At 46.4% G+C, this 19,849-nt stretch overlaps 2 long non-coding RNA genes across 2 annotated transcripts; one reads left to right on the top strand and one right to left on the bottom strand.

Moving 5' to 3' along the window:
* Nucleotides 1-1,013: 1,013 nt before the first annotated feature.
* Nucleotides 1,014-9,526, bottom strand: LOC116087730. Its single transcript, XR_004117592.1, has 3 exons — nt 9,484-9,526; nt 7,492-7,618; nt 1,014-1,224 (listed from the first exon to the last, which is right to left on the bottom strand). It is a non-coding gene; the product is annotated as an uncharacterized LOC116087730 (long non-coding RNA).
* Nucleotides 4,533-18,583, top strand: LOC116087729. Its single transcript, XR_004117591.1, has 3 exons — nt 4,533-4,707; nt 18,167-18,234; nt 18,324-18,583. It is a non-coding gene; the product is annotated as an uncharacterized LOC116087729 (long non-coding RNA).
* The last annotated feature ends 1,266 nt before the right edge of the window (nt 18,584-19,849 follow it).

The raw sequence follows: 19,849 nt of genomic DNA, 5'->3' as shown, positions 1-19,849 counted from the left end.
TTAGGAGGGAGGGTGTCAGAGTCCCTTAGGGTCAGACTTCCAGGCAGCTGCTGGCCACCTGACATGGGTCCTGAGGGCTGATCTCAGATTCTCCATATTGCCTGAAACTGCTGAGCCATCATCTCTCCAGCTCTCGGGGCTGCACTTTTTTTTTTTTTAAATGGTTCTCTGTGCCTAAAATAAGCAAGTTCACAAGTCAGAAAGCTTGCTGGAAACTAGGGGAAGGGGAAGAGGAAGCGGCTGCTACGGGGCAAAGGGCTTCTTTGGGGCTGCTGAAAATATCCTGAAACTGAGGAAAGGGTGGGGTACAATCATGTGACTACCTAAAAATCCAGTTTACATTAATGGTATGCAAAATATATCCCAATTAAAAAATAAGTACGAGTGATGCTTCTCTATGTGTACCTGCTACGTCTCTCTACCCTGCCCTCCGTTTTCTTCCTTCTGAGTTACTGTAAGCCAAGTACTTAATAATTATGTGTAATATAGAACAAACTAATTTTGTCCCTGTTACTTTTGATCGTGTTATTTTAGCTCATTTTAATTTTCCTTTCCTTTGTCTTTCTTTCGAGGTTGGCCTTGAACTCATTACACAGCCAAGGATGGCCTTGAACTTCCGATCCTCTCACCAACTTCTGAGAACTGGGATTACAGGCATGCACTACCACACCTGCTATCTGTGAGGCTGGGGATGGAGTCTGGGATTTGGGACTGTAAGGCAAGTTCTCTACCACCTGTTTTAGTTCACCTCTCTAGTCTCTTAAATATTACTGAACAGACGCTATCAGCACGTGGAAGATGTGTGGTCTCTTCAAGTTACGCAGCATTCATTCATTTGCCAATATCAGAGACACTGATTAAACATTTAAAAGTATCTTGTGATGTGCCTTTGATAATTCTATTACCTGAAGCGCTTAATTGTTGAAGGCTTAATCTTTAACCACTGAGGGTGATTGGCTCACAAGGACTCTGACCTAATCGATTGATTAGTCTGATGATTGATTCATGATGTGATGACTTTGGTGAGAGGTGATAGAAACGTTTGGAGGTGGGGCCAAGTTAGAAGAAGTAGGTGACTAGGGCAAGGCCTTCTCTCTGGTGGTCTTTCTTTCTCTGCTTCTTGGCCACCACCAGGAAACAGCTGTGCTCTATCGAATCCTTTCCGCCAATCTTCTCCCTTGCTCAACCCCAAAGCGATGGAGCCAGTCAATCCCAGACTGAAATCTATGAATCATAGGAAACAATAAATCTTTCCATCTTTAAGCTGTCTACCTTAGGTTGTAGCCATGGCAACAAAAAAACTCACCCAAGGACCTGTGCCTGTCTTGGCAGCTTCTGCTGATTCTTGCTCATGGCTCTAGCTTATTTCCTAGTGTATCATGAAATTTTACCGTTAACCCATGTTTTCTCTCTGTCTTGGTCTGCCTCTTAGTCTCTTTGTCTCTCTGTTTCTCTCTCCCTCTGTCTCTCTATTTCTGTTTGCCTCTGTCTCTGTATATCTCTTTCTCTCTCTGTCTGTCTCTGTTTCTCTCCCTGTATATGTGTGTGTGTGTCTGTCTTTCTCTCTTCCACTCTGTCTGCCTCTGGATTTCTCTCTGTGCTCATGTTGGTACTGAGGTACACATGTGGAGGCCTATGTTGGTACTGAGGTACACATGTGGAGGCCTATGTTGGTACTGAGGTACACATGTGGAGGCCAGAGGACAACTTACAGAGTTCCGTTCCCTCTTTCCACCTTGTGGTCTCTGGGAAACAAATGCCAGTCGTCAGGATTGATGGCAGTTGCCTTCACCCACTAAGCCTTCATATTACCACCCACATCACCCACCCCTTACTTTCCTGTCTAGAGTGGAAAGTCTTGGGTCTGTGAAAGAATGGCCATTCCAATGACGCTTGTCCTCGGTCCACTCCTGAGTTTCCTTTCCTGACGGAGACCAATTTGTCTGCAGCCCTCTCACCCCACCCAGATCTCTCTCAGCCCCAGCTCTTTGGTTTCAGTTTTCTTCTTGGCTGTAGGATTTTCTCTCTTTAGTAAGCAGCCAGTGTGTCTGCAGTGACACTCATTATTTTTTAACCTGTTGTCTCAGGTGCTTCTGGGAGGTCTCAGAGTTTTTGGTCTGTCGTACTACACAAACGGTCCATCTCTGGAATGAGAGTTGGCTCTGTGAAATGTATGTAGTAAGGGTCCATGTGAGGGGAAGGGAAGGATTCTTCTCTGTTGCTGATGGAAATCCAACTAGTGCATCCATTCCTGAGGAAATTTCACAATCAAAGGTGTGAATTTTTTTGGGTGTCTTTTGTTTCTGTAATGTTCTTCTCTATAGAGATGTATCCTACCCAAATCGCCATGGGTGTGTGCAAAGTTCCGGCAGCCAGGGTGTGTGTCATGGTGTAGCGTTTCCCTAAGTTATGAACCGTTTGAGTTATTTTGTGCAGGGGTGGTGGAAAGATAAGATGAAGGAGAGATGAAGGAGGAAGTAGTATTAACTTGAGAAATAACAGGCTTGAGAATTCTTCAGAAAATTAATAATGGAATCTGGAGGTCAAAGTGCAGCTCCTGGCTGTCCCTAGCTACAAAGAAATTTGGAGTACAAAAACGAGGCATTGTGCATAAAACAGGGCAAATAAGTACCATGGACTCCATCTGTTTGTCTGTCCAGCCAGCTGATCACATATGGGAAGGACAGACACCAGGCTCAGCTGGTGGTCATTCCTAGTTGGTAGAACTGGTGAGGTAATGTTTATTTTTGTATACATTATGCACACTTGGAGTTCTAAGTTTAATTTCGGCAAAGCTGAATTGTGTCTCTAGTGAAAAAAAAAATTAAAAAGGAACAGCTGTTCAGGAAAGGCTACAGAAATGAGATAACATAAAGTAGGGCAGGAGCCAGGCCAGGTGTGGTGAGATTCAGACCAGGTGTGGTGAGAGCCAGGCCAGGTGTGATGGGAGCCAGGCCAGGTATGGTGAGAGCCAGGCCAGATGTGGTGAGAGCAAAGCCAGGTGTGATGGGAGCAAGGCCAGGTATGGTGAGAGCCAGGCTAAGTGTGATGGGAGCCAGGCCAGGTGTGATGGGAGCCAGGCCAGGTGTGATGGGAGCCAGGCCAGGTGTGGTGAGAGCCAGGCCAAGTGTGATGGGAGCCAGGCCAGGTGTGATGGGAGCCAGGCCAGGTATGATGGGAGCCAGGCCAGGTGTGATGGGAGCCAGGCCAGGTGTGATGGGAGCCAGGCCAGGTGTGATGGGAGCCAGGCCAGGTGTGGTAAGAGCCAGGCCAGGTGTGGTGAAAGCCAGGCCAGATGTGGTAAACTCAGCCTTAAGGAGAGAGAGCCAGGACAACCAAAGAGTGATTGAGAAGAACTGACGGCGCAGAGCCACTGCAGTGTGTAGAACATTCTAGACATTCTTGTCTGCTTGATATTCCCTTGGCTTTTAGTTTAGAGTGAGTCAAGATGGTGACTAAAATGTACTTGGAACATGCAGGTGGCAGGTGGGACCCTGCAGCTTCTTGTACAGACAGAATATTGTCTGTGTATGGATCTTGTTAGCAGCCAGGTCACTGTGAGGTGGTATGTGTGACTTCCTCCTGCTGCTTCTTAATTGACTGACGATAGTCCTGGACCTTCTTTGTACTGTACTCAGTGTCACAAAGCAGAGAGTCATCCTTCCTAGAGGAAAATGCCCATGCCGTAGTTATCACTGTTTGTGGGGAATAACGACAAACCCTTGTTTTGCGAGTTTGGCCACAATGACATAGATACTGTGTGTTGGGAAGGTCAGAGAAAAATGATTTTTTTCCCCCTTTGCCAGGGATTGTGCTGGTGTTGGAGGCATCTATTTAGGGGTCACCTGGAGCATTCTCCTCTGGCCCTCTCCCTAAGGCTGTGATAGGCTAAGCGACTAGCCGAGGCTATCAGTCTAATGCTTGGATTTACTGCTATCCTACTCCAGGCTGACCAACAATTCTGGTTTGCTTCCTTCTAAGCATGTAAAATCGTGCATCCTGAGAAACTGCTGAGTCACGAGCAATCCAGATGTTTGGTCCAGCTGCCTTCCTTCTCCTCCAGCCTGCATCTCAGTGTAAGTAGAAGCGGCCTCAGCCCCCTCTCTTCTCTAAAGGCCTTCCTCCCTCCCCTGCTCCCTGACGGCACCTTTAGCTTTCCACACCTCTTTCCACAGGGCTCTGGGGGGGGGGGGGGGGGGGGGGGCTCAAGTCCACACACAGATTCTGGCTGATGTGTTGAGGCGAGGTCTTTTGCCTAGTGCCCAGAACCATGAGGAACACATAATTAATACTAAAAGATTCCTGGTGGAATTAATGACTGAATAAATTATTAACATCACCTACAGCAAAAGCATTTACACTGCCTCTTCTGCGTCAGGCATGGGCTAGGTGCTGTGGGAAATAACTGCATGAATAACTGAGGAGAGTAAGTAAGTTCCTGTGGGGAGGGTGGGGAGGGTTTTTGTGACTTCAACAAAGGTTAATGAGGGTTGCTGTATTCCGGATGTGGCAGCTGCAGTAGCAGTAGTGACACCCATAGAAGTCACACCACCTTGTCATTCATGTGACCTTCTGACTCCATCTACTGTCACTTTAGTCACAGAAGCGGAGGAAACACTCGAGGGAGCCTGTGTTATGGGCAAGGAGCATAATGGACTGGAAAGAAGGACTGATAAGCTTGTGATCCAGCTGTGCCATGATTGCAGAGTGAGAACTCTTGTGCTATTTTCATGTTTTATGGTCTGTGTAATTATCTTGTGAGGTTAGACTGAGTGAAGATATTTAAAAACTGGCACATCTTGCACGAAAGTTTGGATATTTAGTTCCTTTTAACAAGATGGTGGTTGCAACACCCTGGTATCTCTCTAAGGTCAACACTCAAAATGAGGCCCTGGCTTTCTGATTTTCTCTGGCTTGTGACATCAAAGTTTCTAGTAGAAAAAAGCATATGGCTACGATAAGCCTCCAGGGTCAGTGCTTGTCCTAGGTTTTGAAGAATTGAGAACATGAATTTGAGGAACAATAACTACCATGGCCAGAAGCAACCTCTCTCTCCTCCAGCCATTGGCATTGTCTTGACTTGTTCCTTCCGCTATCACTGTCCTTTCCACCATGTAGTGGGGACAGCTACTCAGAAAAGCCCATGTTATAGGCAAGGTACAAGAGGGACCCAGAAGAAGGGCCCTCAAACTAGTGATCCAAAGCTATGATTATGTAGTGGGACCCTTAGGTTCCTGTCTTAGTTAGGGTTTTACTGCTGTGAACAGACACTATGACAAAGCCAAGCCTTATAAAGGACAACATTTAATTGGGGCTGGTTCAGAGGTTCAGTCCATTATCATCAAGGTGGGAACATGGCAGCATCCAGGCAGGCATGGTGCAGGAGGAGCTGGGAGTTCTCCATCTTCATCTGAAGGCTGCTAGCAGAATAATGACTTCCAGGCAGCTAGGAGTAGGGTTGTAAAGCCCACGCCCACAGTGACACACCTACTCCAACAGGGCCACACCTCCTAATGGTGCCACTCGCTGGGCCAAGCATACACAAACCATCACAGTTTCCTATAAGCTAGTTTTTCGTTTTATGAATTATGGCGTTATTTTGCGAAGATTAGGTTGGCTTTCTCCAACCAACACTTTCTCCAGTGTACAGCAGCCATTCTGTAACTGTTATCTAGGCCAGCGCCATGAAGTGGGTCTTGCTTTTCCTACCTCACCTCAGCAAGCTTTGATTGTGTCTTGGAAACAGCCTGAACCAGTTCACTTCAACCTTCTGCCGCAGGCCATCAGCAGCTCTTGCTTAGCATCAGGGAGTTGTGTCCTGGTTCGTCTTCCTTGCTGTGAACACTGCCCTAGATTTGTCTTTCCTTGTATCCCAGGGGTATAAATATAATCAGGCAGCTTTGCTCCAAACCCTCTGCCGCTTACAGATCTCTCAGAGACTCAGTGTGGGCTCCGCTACTCCATCTTCATTCTGCCCTACACTGGCCCTACCTCACCCTGATGATCTTGAATACAAGTGAATTACCACGTGGGAGTGCCTGTACACAATAGTTTCTATTATCTGCAGCTACATAACGGATCACCCCCAAACCTACTCATTTAAGAATGATCCTCTTTAATCTATGCTTCGGTGGAATGGGAACCCTGAAGCTGCTTAGCATGTTTCTAGCTCATGGACTTCATGAATTGGCAGCATGATGCTGGTAGGGCAGAGCCATCTGAGGCTTAACTAGGATGAGGGGTCTACTTCAAAGACACACACCACCCGTAGATCTGCCGAGTGTTTGCTTGAATATGAAATGTCCACTGCAAACCTGTTTTGAGTGCCTAATCCCCAGCTGATTACCCTACTTATAGGAAAGTTATGAAAAACGATAGGAGGTGATTCTTAGATAAAGGAAGTTGGTTACTAGGGGCAAGACCTTGGGACATATTACCCCTGGCCCTTTCGAGTTGCACTATCCCCCTCCTGTCTGCTAGGATGTGAACATACTCTGCCATACTCTCCTACCACCACAGAGCTCTGCCAAGTGACCATGGACTGAACCTTAATGTGTGTGTGTGTGTGTGTGTATACATGTATATATATATGTATGTATATATATATGTATATACACACATATATTAATTATATATTATTATATTATATATTAACATATTAATATATAATATATATGCTATTTTATTTATATGAATACACTGTAGCTGTCAGACATACCAGAAGAAGGCATTGGATCCCATTACAGATGGTTGTGAGCCACCACGTAGTTGCTGGGATTTGAACTCAGGACCTCTGGAAGAGCAGTCAGTGCTCTTAACTGCTGAGCCATCTCTTCAGCCCCTGGACTGAATGAACCTTTTAAAACCAGAAAGCCAAATAAATCTTGCCTCTTGTGACTTGATTTTTTGAGGTATTTGGTCACAGGGAGGACAAGCTTGACCAATAGAGCGAGTTAGTGTCACTCCTGGAACTTCATCTCATAGACACTGGACTGGTCTCTTCGGCTTAGAGTAGGGTGTCTTGAGGTCATGAAGGCTGGATTCCTAAGTGAGCCGCTCTGCCCGAAGGTCATGGGTATCTGGATTCCTAAGTGAGCCGCTCTGCCCGAAGGTCACGGGCATCTGCATCGCTGAACTCGAGAGGAGACCCTTGGACATCTAGTGTGGCCAACTGGACAGTCAGTTCATGTTCTCCTCTTCTCTCACCCTAGTTTCTGCCTGGGGTCACAGCTCATTGGCATCCTCTGGGGCCCCTTCATAGTGTAAGAAGGAGCACCATGCTCACCCCCACACTTTCTCCCTCCCCCCCTTTCTCTTTCACTCTTATCTACGAACCTATAATAAATGTCTCTCTAAAGCTCACCCTCATAGCCTGTGAATATCTTTCTTCAAATTCATGAGTGAGGAACTTAAAACCCACTAGCTTAGGGTGGCGTTCATGGCCGTTGACTTCTGGGATCCTAGCTCCCTCATCAAGACACCCCAATGTACCGTATGCTTCATATGTCCTTTGTTTTTGACTTCCTGCTTCTTCTGGGATCTCCAGATGTCCTTCTGCCTTTAATGTTCCTCCACCCACACGCCCGTTCCATTCCTCAGAGGAAATTTGCGTCTGGCCCTGCAGAGTTGAATCAGCAGTTCAGAGATTTCTATGAGGGGGTGATTATTGAGCGATCTCAGAGACCGAATAAGTCTCCGTCATCAAATATGTCCCCGACATATTTGTGGCAGGAGAGGTTTCCACTAAGATAAGTTGAGATGGGAATTGTAGTTGGGCCGGATGACCTTGGAGTCTGAGGCTAGGTGAGGTGAGTGGTTATTGGTGGGATGGAAGCAGCAGGTACAGAGCTTGGCCCATTTTTACTTTAAAAAAAGAAAACTAAATGAAACCACAACAAAGCATTATCTTCTTCAAGAAAGTGGAACGGGAAGCTGGAGGGAAGACAGATGAAGCAATTCAGGAGCTAGAATGACTCTTGGCAATTCTGGGTTGCTTCACCCTGCTATCTAAGATTAAATAAACACATGCCCCAACGTATGTGTTTGTAAATGCCTAGTAGAATGAGCATGCCCACATCATAAAAGGCACGGGAACCCCTCACACAGGAGGGTGAGTGTTGCAGCAAATCTCCAACCCCAATAAGCTCGAGCAAAACCCACATAACTCAGTTACAATTTATAAGCTGCATGCCTAGACTGGCCAGATTACTACTACCCTACTCTGTTCCCAGCTATGAGATCCCTTGCTACACCATCTTCCTTCCACCTCCTCTTCCTCCGTCTTCCTCTGTCTCCTCTCCTCTTTCCTCTCTTCTCCCTCTCTAAAATCTGCGGTCCCACCTTTCCTATCCACTGCCCAGTCACAGGCTCTAGATTTTATTTGACCAGTTAAAATGGAGAGAAGGTTCACATGAAATCACCTGAGTGTGTGATCCATGCCTCATCAGGCCAGCCCCTCTTGAGGAAACATCAACAAAATACAAACAGCACCAGGGCAATCCACAACAGGAATCTGGCTTCCTCGGCCACTCCGAGGTCTGAACAAGAGCAATGGCGCTAGGGCCAGCCATCCCAGGAAAGAGACTAAAGCTTGGCTCACACTATTCAAGGCTGCAAGTGCTGGTGGACACCTGCCCAGAGGCCTTATTCTTTTTTCCATGTGCCTGGTTTGCTTTCTAGGGCAGACAAAATTGGGCATAGTAAAATAAGTATTTTGAAATTTGTAAATAACCATAGATATATAGGATCCGGTGAGGAGTGATAAAAATCACCACCACAGAGCTTAGAAGGAAAGTGGGACGTGAGTGAAGGGAAGGTCTTGGACGGGGCTTCGTGCTGAAGCCCTGCAACTACGAATAGTGACGGTGCACTGGACCATGTGCTTCATGCCCCAGCCTCAGCACCGATCAGCCATGTCTTCATGGCAGACTCAGTCTCTTTTTCACCTCAGTTCTCTTGTCTGACATTAGGACATCCTCACCCACATCTCAAGAGCGTGGCTTTGGGGGAAAAGCATACCCAGGTAGGTGAAATACTTGGTACTAGCGTCTGATACACAGTACACCTAGTCGATGAGCCATTACCACTCTCTCCCCGAAGCAGTCAGCGCTCCTCCCATTGATAATACCTGGACCTAACCGTAGGCATATGTCTTAGCTTGTCTAGAAGATGGTACACTGGGCTACGTGCAGGCTTCTCATTTTGATATGGTAACACTTTGTTGTGAGGTATGTCCTGGGCAAAATAAGCCACCTAGTGAACTGTGCCCACTAAATGCTTATAGGATGTTGTCCTTATCTGACATGGTCCCCGAGTCAGGTGTGGTGTCTCCCGAGGTGATCCCAGCCTTTGGGAGCTGAGTCAGGAGGACCACTGTAAATTCCAGATGACCCTGGGTTATGTGATGGGTTCCAGGACAGGCTGAATTGCAGAGTGAGGTCTTGTCTGAGAAAGAAAAATAGTAATGGCAATTGGCAAATGTACCTTTGAGGGCACCTGGGAGATGAAAGGAGCCCTGAGCTGGGAACTGTTAAACTGTAAGTGGAATTCCTCCTCAGAACTTGGGGATCCTAAGGAAAAGGTTTGAGAAGTCTGAGGACCTGGGGGGGGGGGAGGTAGAAAAAGTGTGTGTGAGTGTGAATGTGGGTGTATATGTAAACGTGTGTGTGTGTGAATATGTGTGTGTGAGTGTGTGTGAATGTGTATGTGTGTATGTGAACGTAAGTGTGTGTGTGTTTATTTGTGTGTTCATGTGTGTATGAGTTCATATGAATGTATATATGTGAGTGTGTGTGTGTGAATGTGTGTGAGTATGTAGATGTGTGTGTGAGTTGAATGTGTGTGTTCATGTGTGTGTGAGTTCATGTGAGTGTGTGTGTGAATGTGTATGAGTGTGTATGTGAACGTAAGTGTGTGTGTGTGTTTATTTGTGTATTCATGTGTGTGTGAGTTCATGTGAGTGTATATATGTGTGTGTGTGTGTGTGTGAATGTGTGTGAGTATGTAGATGTAAGTGTGTGTGAGAGAGTTGAATGTGTGTGTGAATGTGTGTGTGTGAGCTCATGTGAGTGTATATATGTGATTGTGTGTGTGTGTATGATGGTCATACCAGTGAGTATGCCCCGTTCTTATCAGTCTCAAGGAACCCATGGCAAAAGAATTCTACACAACCAGCCCAGAGTCCATCCCAGTCCTGATGAACGGTACTATCTGTGTTGGGAAGGGCGAGCTCAGATTCGCAGCTCATAGATAATCTTCTCAGTGGTCAGCGGATGCTTTCCTGTCTTTCAGAAATCTCTGAAGAAAACGTCCGCCTGGCCTTTCTCTTCCTCGCTGCTGGGAACTTCAGGGACTTTTCCACCTTCCCTAAAGAAGCTGGCTGTGTTCCAGCCTAACCCTCCCGCCCTGCTGCTCTTTGGGACAGTGTCAGTGGGTGGAGGGTGGGAGAAGGAATGCATACTCTAGCTGAGGTTGAGCCTTCGGATACCTTTCTGGGCTGCCTTGATCCTGCGGGAGCTTGGCTGTTACCCTTGCTCTCCTGCTGGTCTTATCTTGGTCAGAGCCACAGAAGCCAGCAGCTTCCAGCCAAGGTCATTCTGGGGGATCTAATGTTCAGCCACTACTGGGGAGGAAGGGTTGAACCTATTGTGTTTTGTTGTCTACTCGATGTTTGGTCCCAGGCTCTTGAGAAAAGGTGAACAAACTCAGTAGTGTGGGCTTTCCCTTAAGAAATTGGCCAAGGCACTCAAACATGTTCTACCTGTGTCAAAATTTGTAACAGACTAGAAGGGGAAGTGGGAGAACCCTGATGAGCCCTATCAGCTTGGCTGGCTGCTTTCTCTAATGGGTTGGAGAGCCAATGGCATGCTAGGGAAGTCTCAGCTCGTGGCTTCTGGTGTGAGGTCATGGATGGTATGGTGGTTTGAATATGCTTGACCCAGGGAGTGGCACTATTAGGAGGTGTGGCCTTGTTGGAGTAGGTGTGGCCTTGTTGGAGTAGATGTGTCACTCCAGGTATGGGCTTTAAGACCCTCATCCTAGCCTCATGGGAGCCAGTCTTCTCCTAGCAGCCTTCAGATGAAGATGTAGGACTCTCAGCTCCTCCTGCACCATGCCTACATGGATGCTGCCAAGTTTCCACCTTGATGATAATGGACTGAACCTCTGAACCTGTAAGCCAGCCCCTATTAAATGTTGTCTGTATAAGCGTTGCCTTGGTCACAGTTTCTGTTCACAGCAGTAAAGTGTAAGACAGATGGAAAGTACCCTGCTCCATCCCATCTCATTTCCTTCTCTTATCTTTCACGCCTGTCTTAAGGAATGAGTTGGGAAGACTGGTCCCTGTCCAGTGTGATGTAACCCTCAAGTATCTGCTAGGCATTGGAATGGAGAGAAGGCAGGTTTGGACTAGATGATAAGCTGGTGTTTGCCCAGGTCACCTACATGAGGATCTGAAAGGCTGCTTCTGGAGCAACAGCTGGGCTTTGAATTCTATGACGTATTTGGCATAGAATGGTAGGGTTTGCCAAATGGATGCATGAAGGGATCATTATGTGTTCTATGGCCCAGCCTTTGTTAGACAGAATGAAACACCAAACGGTTTTCAAATGGAAATTTGTTTCCAGAATGTTTCAAAGATTTGGTTTCACCTGCTGTTTCTAAGTCACTACAGATCCTTCTTTCTTCCTTTCCTTTCCTTCCTTCCTTCCTTCCTCTCTCTCTCTCTCTCTCTCTCTCTCTCTCTCTCTCTCTCTCTCTCTCTCTCTCTCTCTCTCTCTCTCTCTCTCTCTCTTTTTTCTTTCTCTCTTATGTTTTTCAAGACAGAGTTTCTCTATGTAACAAAGCCCTGGCTATCCTGGGCTTGCTTTATAGACCAGACTGGCCTTGACTTCACATAGACCCACCTGCCTCCCCAGTACTGGGATTAAAAGCGTCCGCTACCATGCCTGGCCCTTACTTTCTTTTAATCACTGGAAGAACCAGACCTGCCACCTTATTATATCACTCTCAGTGACTACTGTTAGTGAAATTCACATGTTACTTGATATCTAGTCCCCCCCCCCCCAGTATTCTGGAAAATACATCAATCTTCATAAACAAGGTTGTGACATGATGGGTTTTCTCAGTCTCAAGTTGTAGACATTATTGCCTTCCTCTCATGTTATTTCGGTGCCTTCATGGCATAGGTAAAGAGTGGCACTTTTATATGAAGAGGTACCTTCAGTGAGAATGGACTGTCTTTGCAGAGTGACTATCCTCTCATCTATTGGCCCTGCACTTTATGATAAAACACTTCACCTTATCTTTTAGCCTGTATTTGTTTAGAGTGTGTATATATGTGTCTTTACCTGCTCGTGTCCTGTCATGCTGGTAGAGGTCAGAGGACAATGTGCATCATATACCAGCACTCCTGGCCACACTTATCCTTACTGCCCAGTTTAGCTTTCCCTGTTAAAAGTGCAGCTTGGTCTGAGGCAAGATGATGCGCACCTGTAATCCCAGCACTTGGATGACCAAGACAGGAAAACCATGAGATTGTGGCCAGCCTATGCTACGTAGTAAGTTCCAGGCCAGCCTGAGCTATAATGTGAGGCTGTCTGGGAAAAGAAAAGGCCCACAACTTCCCACTGCTGTGCTGTCAGTCCTGTTGTGACCTGTGGGACCTTGCTTATGTTCGGGGGAGTGCAGGTCGACAATCAGTGATTTGGGCTTCTTTGAATGAAACCTGATATCCCAAATTGTGCTTCCTTACTATTTCAGTCTGTTCAAGCCACTATAGCAAACAGCTCAAACAAAATGAATTTATTCCTCTCTGTTCTGATCGCTGCCAAGGCCAAGATTCAGACTGCTGGCAATGTCAGTGTCTGATGACAGTCCAGCCCCTGACGCAGAAACAACTAAGCTGTTCTCACTGTGATGTCACATGGCTGAAGGGACCCTGGATGACCCTGGGATATAGTTTATAAAGGCACTAATCTCATTCATGATCTCTTCACCTTTGTGACATTATCACTGCCCCGTTACTGGGGAGACCAGCACTCCTATATGCTGCCTTGTGAATTTTAAGGGACACGGCATTAGGACCATGACACAAAATCTATAATGTCACTGATTCAGTTCCACATTGGGGGATTCCCAGAAACATGCTAGCCCTACCATCTGTGTAGCAATTAAGGACCCATCTAGATGAAAATCTAGATGAAAGAATATGGCGAGATGCACCTGATAATAAAAAGAGCTCTGGGCCAGGCAGTGGTGGCACACGCCTTTAATCCCAGAACTTGGGAGGCAGAGGCAGGTGGATTTCTGAGTTTGAGGCTGGCCTGGTCTACAGAGTGAGTTCCAGGACAGCCAGGGCTACACGGAGAAACCCTGTCTCAGAGAAAAACAAAAAACAAAAATAACAATAACAACAACAACAACAACAAAAAAAAACCCTCTGTTTGTAGGGGCTGAGGACTATACCAGTAGAGACTAGAGCAAACAAACATGACCAATGTGACCGTGTCCCATTTCAGAGGTGAAGAAACTGGCTCAGTGAGAAAGACCATGGCAAAAAGATGAATATGGGCTGAAATCAGACTTAGAGAAATGAGAGTTGGCATCATCTAATGCCCATGACCAGAAACCAAAGCTTATGCTTTCCTGGAAATGAATGAGTCCTCCCAGTGTGGAATCAGAATGACCCAATCTACTTCATGGGGTCAGCTAGGTCACAGTCTGAATGTGAAATGTCTCCCATGGGCTCCAGTTTTGAGGGCTTGGTGAGCGGGCTAGTTTCTTTGTCAACTTGACCCAAGCTAGGGTCATCTCAAAAGAGAGAGCCTCAATTGACAAAAATGCCTCCATAACATGTGGCTGTCGGGCAATTTCTTAATTAGTGATTGATGGGGGAGGGCCCCACCCATTGTGGGTGGTGCCATCCAGGGCTGATGGTCCTGGGTTCTATAAGAAAGCAGGCTGAGCAAGCCATGAGGAACAAGTCATCAAGCCGCACCCTCCAAGGCCTTTGCATCAGCTCCTACCTCCGGTTCCTGCCCTGTTTGAGTTCCTGTCCTGACTTTGTTTGATGATGAGCAATAGTATGGCAGTATAAGCCAAATTAACCCTTTCCTCCCCAACTAGCTGTCTGGTCATAGTGTTTCATCACAGCAATAGAAACCCTCACTAAGACACTTGCTTCCCAGCTCATGACTTTTCTTTTTTTCTTCTTTTCTGAATATTTCTTTCTTTCTTCTTCTCTCTTTTGTTTTTTTGAGACATGGTTTCACTGTGTAGCTCTGATGGTTCTGGAACTCCCTTTATAGACCAGGCTGACCTCACACTCAGAGATCTGCCTGCCTCTGCCTCCTAAGTGCTGAGATTAAATTCATGGGCCACCACACCTGGCTTCAGGACTATTTTGAAGGCTCCAAATCCCTAGCTGACAGATAGGGCACCCTGGGATTGCCTTGGATGGTTGTACCCACTCCTGCTTCTGGCCTGAACTTTGCTTTGTGCCCACTGGAGTTTGAACAAGCCAGCACCCTGTATTCCATGGCCATAGATTCTGTTGCTTGGCATTGCCTTCCCCACCATGGTGGATCTCACTCTCTGAATCTGGGAGCCTGCACAAGCGAGCCTCCTCCCCTTGTCTCAGGGAAGAGAAAAACAACTCAGCCGCTGGGAGCTTGCAGATCTGGAGATCTAAGAGATGTATAGGTTTCGTCCCCTTTGTTTGTCAGGCTGGGGACTGAACTTTCTGCAAGCAGCAGAGAAAGCGAGGGGTTTCCATGCCTTGGCGTGAGCGAGATATTGAAAGGGATGAGAGCAGTGTATCCGAACCAAAGTCATGAGCCAGAAGTCTTAGAGCAAAGCCTGAATCTCAGAGAACTTACGAAGTCAAATGATTGGCTAGGAAAACCACCTCCACCAAATCCTAGAAGCCTCCCAGGGAGATAGGGGTTCATTATGTATTAGTTGGGGTTCTATCTATTGATGGAGATTGGATTTATTTTTCTGTGACTAGTTCATGTAATTGAACTAGCCTGCTAAATCCAAAATTTGCAGGGCAGGCGGTCTAGAGGTTGGGACAAGGCTAATCGTTCAGAGCTGGAGGCTCTTTGCCGGCAGAAGTGCTTGCTCAGAAGATGTCAGTCTTTGTTTTCCTAAGGTTTACAGGAGATGACGGTATTTTCCTCCATATTAGGAAGGCTCGTCTTCTGTCCTCAGGGTCCATTAAATAACAAGCTCCCCCAAAAGCGCTTTTATGGAAACACCCAGAATAACGTTCGACTACATATCTGAGTATTAGCTCTGATTGGTTGGGCCTCAGAATCAACCGCCACGCTTCAGAAATTCAAGGCTGAGAATCTGAGTTCGTGGATGAATGTTGTGGTTCTGTATGGTGTGGAGTTCTGTGAGCAGCCACTCTTGCACTTGCTCATGTATGATCAGGGCTAGCAATGGGGGAGGCAGGGGGGCGTGCTTCCTGTGAGCAAATTTTAGCTTTTCGCCTCTTGAAGGACCAACTTACTAAGGATGGTCAAAGAAGTCAGTGTTTGCTCAATAAGTTGCCTATAAAGTTTCTGTGCTTTCTAGAGCCCGAAAGTTCCAGTCATGATGATGTAACCTAGCCACTTGACAGCAAGGTGTTTGAAATAGATTTGCTATGCCAATGTAACACTTGGATACCATACTGTATTTTTATGCCTACGTTCGGTCCAGCTGTGAACAATGCGGTCAGTGTTATATTCGTGAATAGCCTTGGCACTGTAACTGCCCACTGCCCAGCTCCCCACCATGGGAATAGGAGGCCTCATCTGGGACTCACACAGGGAAACATTCTTAGCACTTCTGCTTACAAGGCCAAGAATTGAAAGTCAATAGATGGCACCTCCCGCTATACACGGGAACTCCTCACAAGGTTCTCATGACCTTTGCACTTCTGAAAGCATCTTGGGGGTAACCAACGCTAGTGTTAGCTGGAGAGCCTTGGAGAGCGAGCTCATTCCTGACCCCTGAGGATTGTGAAAGCCGAATCTGAGAGGTACTCACGTTACAAGTATGGTCACCCCAGAAGCCAATGTTGTAGCTTAAGGAGCAGTGCTTGTTGTTTGGTTTGGTTTGGTTTGTTTTTACCAGTCATTCCCACCATGACAGAGGCCTGTCTCTGAGTGGGCCCCTGTCAGTCTGAAGTTTGCCAGGCAATGGGAAGAAGAACTCCTTTCCTGTTGAGCCCACCACCAAAGCACACCAAATAGGCTTGGCCTGGCCCCTGGCATCGGAGGCAAGTCCACCTTTTTACATCAGTGTACAATCCTGCCAGGCCTGACACTCAGAGAGTGGGCTGTATTCCAGTGATCATGAGTAATCTCAGGAGTAGGGGTTGTAGTAACAGTGTACCCTGTGGACTCCAAGCTCATACAGTGTACCCCCCTCCCCAATCCTTCAGTTGTTTCTTTTTTAAAACCGACTTTTCGCAAACCTCCAACACTCCATGCTGAAGGTTGTCCTGCTGGCCAGTTTTATGTCAACTTGACGCAAGCTAAAGTCAGCTGAGAGAAGGGAACTTTAATTGAGAAAATGCTTCCTGTAAGATAGGGCTGTAGGCAAGCCTGTAGGGCATTTTAATTAGTGACTGTTGGGGAAGAGCCCAGCCCATTATGGGTGGGGCCATCCTTGGGCTGGTGGCCCTGGCTGAGGAAAGCAGGCTGAGCAAGCCATGGGAAACAAGCCAGTAAGTAGCACCCCTCCATGGTCTTTGCATCAGCTTCTGTCTTCAGGTTCCTGCCCTGTGTGAGTTCCTGCCCTGACTTCCTTCAGTGATGAATGGTGATCTGGAAGTGTAAGCCGAATAAATTCTTTCCTCCTCAAGTTGCCTTGGTCATGGTGTTTCATGGCAGCAATAGAAACCCTGACTGAGACAAGCTGCTTTCACTGGTGTTCCAGGAGGGTAATTCTGTTCCTATCTGCACCCCGAGACAGGTCCCAGAACAATTTGCATAGTCAGCTAATTCACTGATCATGAATTTATTGACCAGACAAAGTGGCTAGTAAAATATGCAGAAGAAAGGAAAAGAATTTGATATTGGCAATTCTCGAATAAGAAGAGACTCATTCTTCAAGCATTGTGCTGGGTTAGGAGAAAATTACATATCAGCCAGGGATCAAACACTTCTCACCCCTGGAAATAGCATGTCTTAAAGAATACAACCCAAATTTGTTATATTATGAGTGAATTTGATCTTCTGATTCTGTTCAAGTTGATGAGCTGTATTCTTGTGAACCTGCTTTTTGGATACCTTCAATTTTCATCCCCCTTCATATAGCTCAGGCTGGACTCAAACTTTCCTGCCTTAGGTTCCTGGATGTTGTGATTTCAGTTGTGCACAACCTTGCCTGGGTCCTTCTCTTTAGAGGATTATCGGCATTAGTTGGTGCCCTGGAACTTATAGGGCCAAGGCAGAGCTTGCAATTGGCATTGCATTATTGAGGCGGTAAGCGTTAATTCATCATTGAAAAAGAGGCAGAAAGTGGATGGAGGAAGGATCCTCTGGGCTTACCAAACAATTCAAATGTTGAGTGGACATGAACTCGGCCAGGCCAGCAACAACGGGAGAAAATCTGGTCCAGGCCTGTGCAGACAGAGATGTCTCAGAGGGCTCTTTAGCGAGGGAGCAAAACTGAACGTTTAAAGTGGCCTTTTCACAGATGTCCCTAGCCCATAACCCCTCCCCACAATATCTGCATTTATACTTCCACGATTTCAGCTCCATAAAGTCAATCATGGACCAAATAGCTCAGGCAGAAAAATTCCAGAAACAAACAATTCTTAAGGTTTAAAAGCATACTAACTTAAATGGCATGATGAAATCTTGAGTCAGCCCATGGTGCCACCCCATCCTACCTGAGATGTGTAACCTTTTATCCAGCATCTCCAGCTATGTATGCTACTTATCCATTGTCAGTCATAGACATCGCAGTACCAGACACACAGCTGTGGTATCTCAGCGCTTGTGTTCAGGTGACCCCTATTTAAACACGAGAGTGGTGAGGACAGCAGCTTCACTGCGGTGTATAAGTGTGATAACTATTCTGTTTCATTGTGCTTTTATTATTCATCTCTAGCCATGCACACACTTTATTTCTAAATTAAACTTCACCATAAATATTTATGTGGTTTCAGGCATCCCCTGGGGACTGGACGGGTCAACTGTAAACAAAAGATGTAGCAGATGATTAAATGCAGCAGAGGTAAGACTTCCTTATAGGAGGATTCTATTTAATATATAATGATACTCCTATCTCCAAGAGTCTTAACGAGTCTTCCCCATGTCCCTTAGGTTGGTCAGACTCAGCGCCTCATTCTCATAGGGCAGACTATGGAAAAGGACAAAGAGCATCATCCAGTGGGAATGCCTGGCAAGCAGCCCTCAGCGGACAACCAAGGTTGACATTGAGTGCCAACCCTGTGGTTGTCACAACCCGATACTGTGAGCATGTTATCTCCGGGATACTCTTCATAAAACAGTAACAACAAGAACAAAACCAACTGGACCCTCGGTTTAGTTATTAAAATAAACTTAAAAAGAATAATCAAGCAGTCACAAGCCGAGGGACGCTCTGCAGGATACCTGGCTAAGGATACTCTTTAATGTGTCAAAGTAGTGGATGTCCTGAGAAAGTGTCAGACCAGCAGAGACAGAGATATGGCATCTAGATGCAATATGGCTGAGTCCTGGCACACGAAATAATGCTGACAAATGGGAATAATTACTACAAATTTGGGACCAAACAAAACCTGGGCTTTAGCTTGTGGCAATGGACTAGCATTAGGGTCCGAGCTTTGACAAAGCTATCAGCAGAAGATGGGATTCTAAGGAAGCCAAAGCTGGGTGAGAACACACGGAAACTCACTCTACAGTCTCGGCAACTCTCTTGCAAGTCTATTTTCACTTGAAAGTAATAGTTTATTGAGAAAACATGTGGCGAGTCAGGCACACTCACACGACCAGCATTCTGGGGCTGAAAGAGCAAGCTCATGGGAAGTTTGAGGTCACCCTGCTCTGCAGAGTGACTTCTAGCCACCCACAAGGCCTTGATTCATTTCTTCTCAGGAGTTTGATCTGTGATGATGGAGTTACAGTGTCTCTTTACCCATCAGCTGATCACACGTGGACCAGCAAAGAACTCAAAGCCTGCCTGTAGCTATGTGGCTACTTAGTTTCCTCATTAGTAGACACAATAAATAATCACACTAAGCCAACGTGAAGATTAATATACAAATGGTGGGCAGGCCAGGGGCTGACAATGGGCAAACAGTATTTGAATTTCTGTGTAAGTGCATATAGGTGCACTTCTGTGTAGACACACAGGGAAGTCAGAGGTTGATATAGGGGCGTCCTCCTTAATAGCTCTTCTGCTTTATTTAAAAAATTGTTTAAAGTGGCATTTATTTATTATTGATTTTAAAGTGTGTATGCATGTGCATGCTCTGGCCTGCTCACCCGTGAGTGTGGATGTCTGTGGATGAGAGAGACGATTAGTTCCTTCTACTACATAGGTAGGTCCCAGGGACCAAACTCAGGTCGTTCGTTAGGCCTGGCAACAAACACCCTCTCCCCAGCCATCTCGCCAGCCCTCCCTCTTACTTTTTTGAGATAGGCCTCTCACTGAACCTGAAGCTTGTGTCTGTAGCCAGGCTGGCTGGCTGGCAAGTTTTTGAAATTCTCCTGCCTCCATTTGTTTCTTCAGTCCGGGGCTTAGGCAGACACTGCTGCACACAGCTTTTTCATGGGTGCCGGGAATCTAAACTCAGGTTCTAATCTTGCATGACAAGAACTTTTCCCATTGAGCCATCTCCTCAGAC

The sequence above is a fragment of the Mastomys coucha genome, unplaced genomic scaffold (genome assembly GCF_008632895.1).
Source record: "Mastomys coucha isolate ucsf_1 unplaced genomic scaffold, UCSF_Mcou_1 pScaffold13, whole genome shotgun sequence".
NCBI classification, from domain to species: Eukaryota; Metazoa; Chordata; class Mammalia; order Rodentia; family Muridae; genus Mastomys; species Mastomys coucha.
This window is presented reverse-complemented; position numbering and strand designations above follow the sequence as displayed.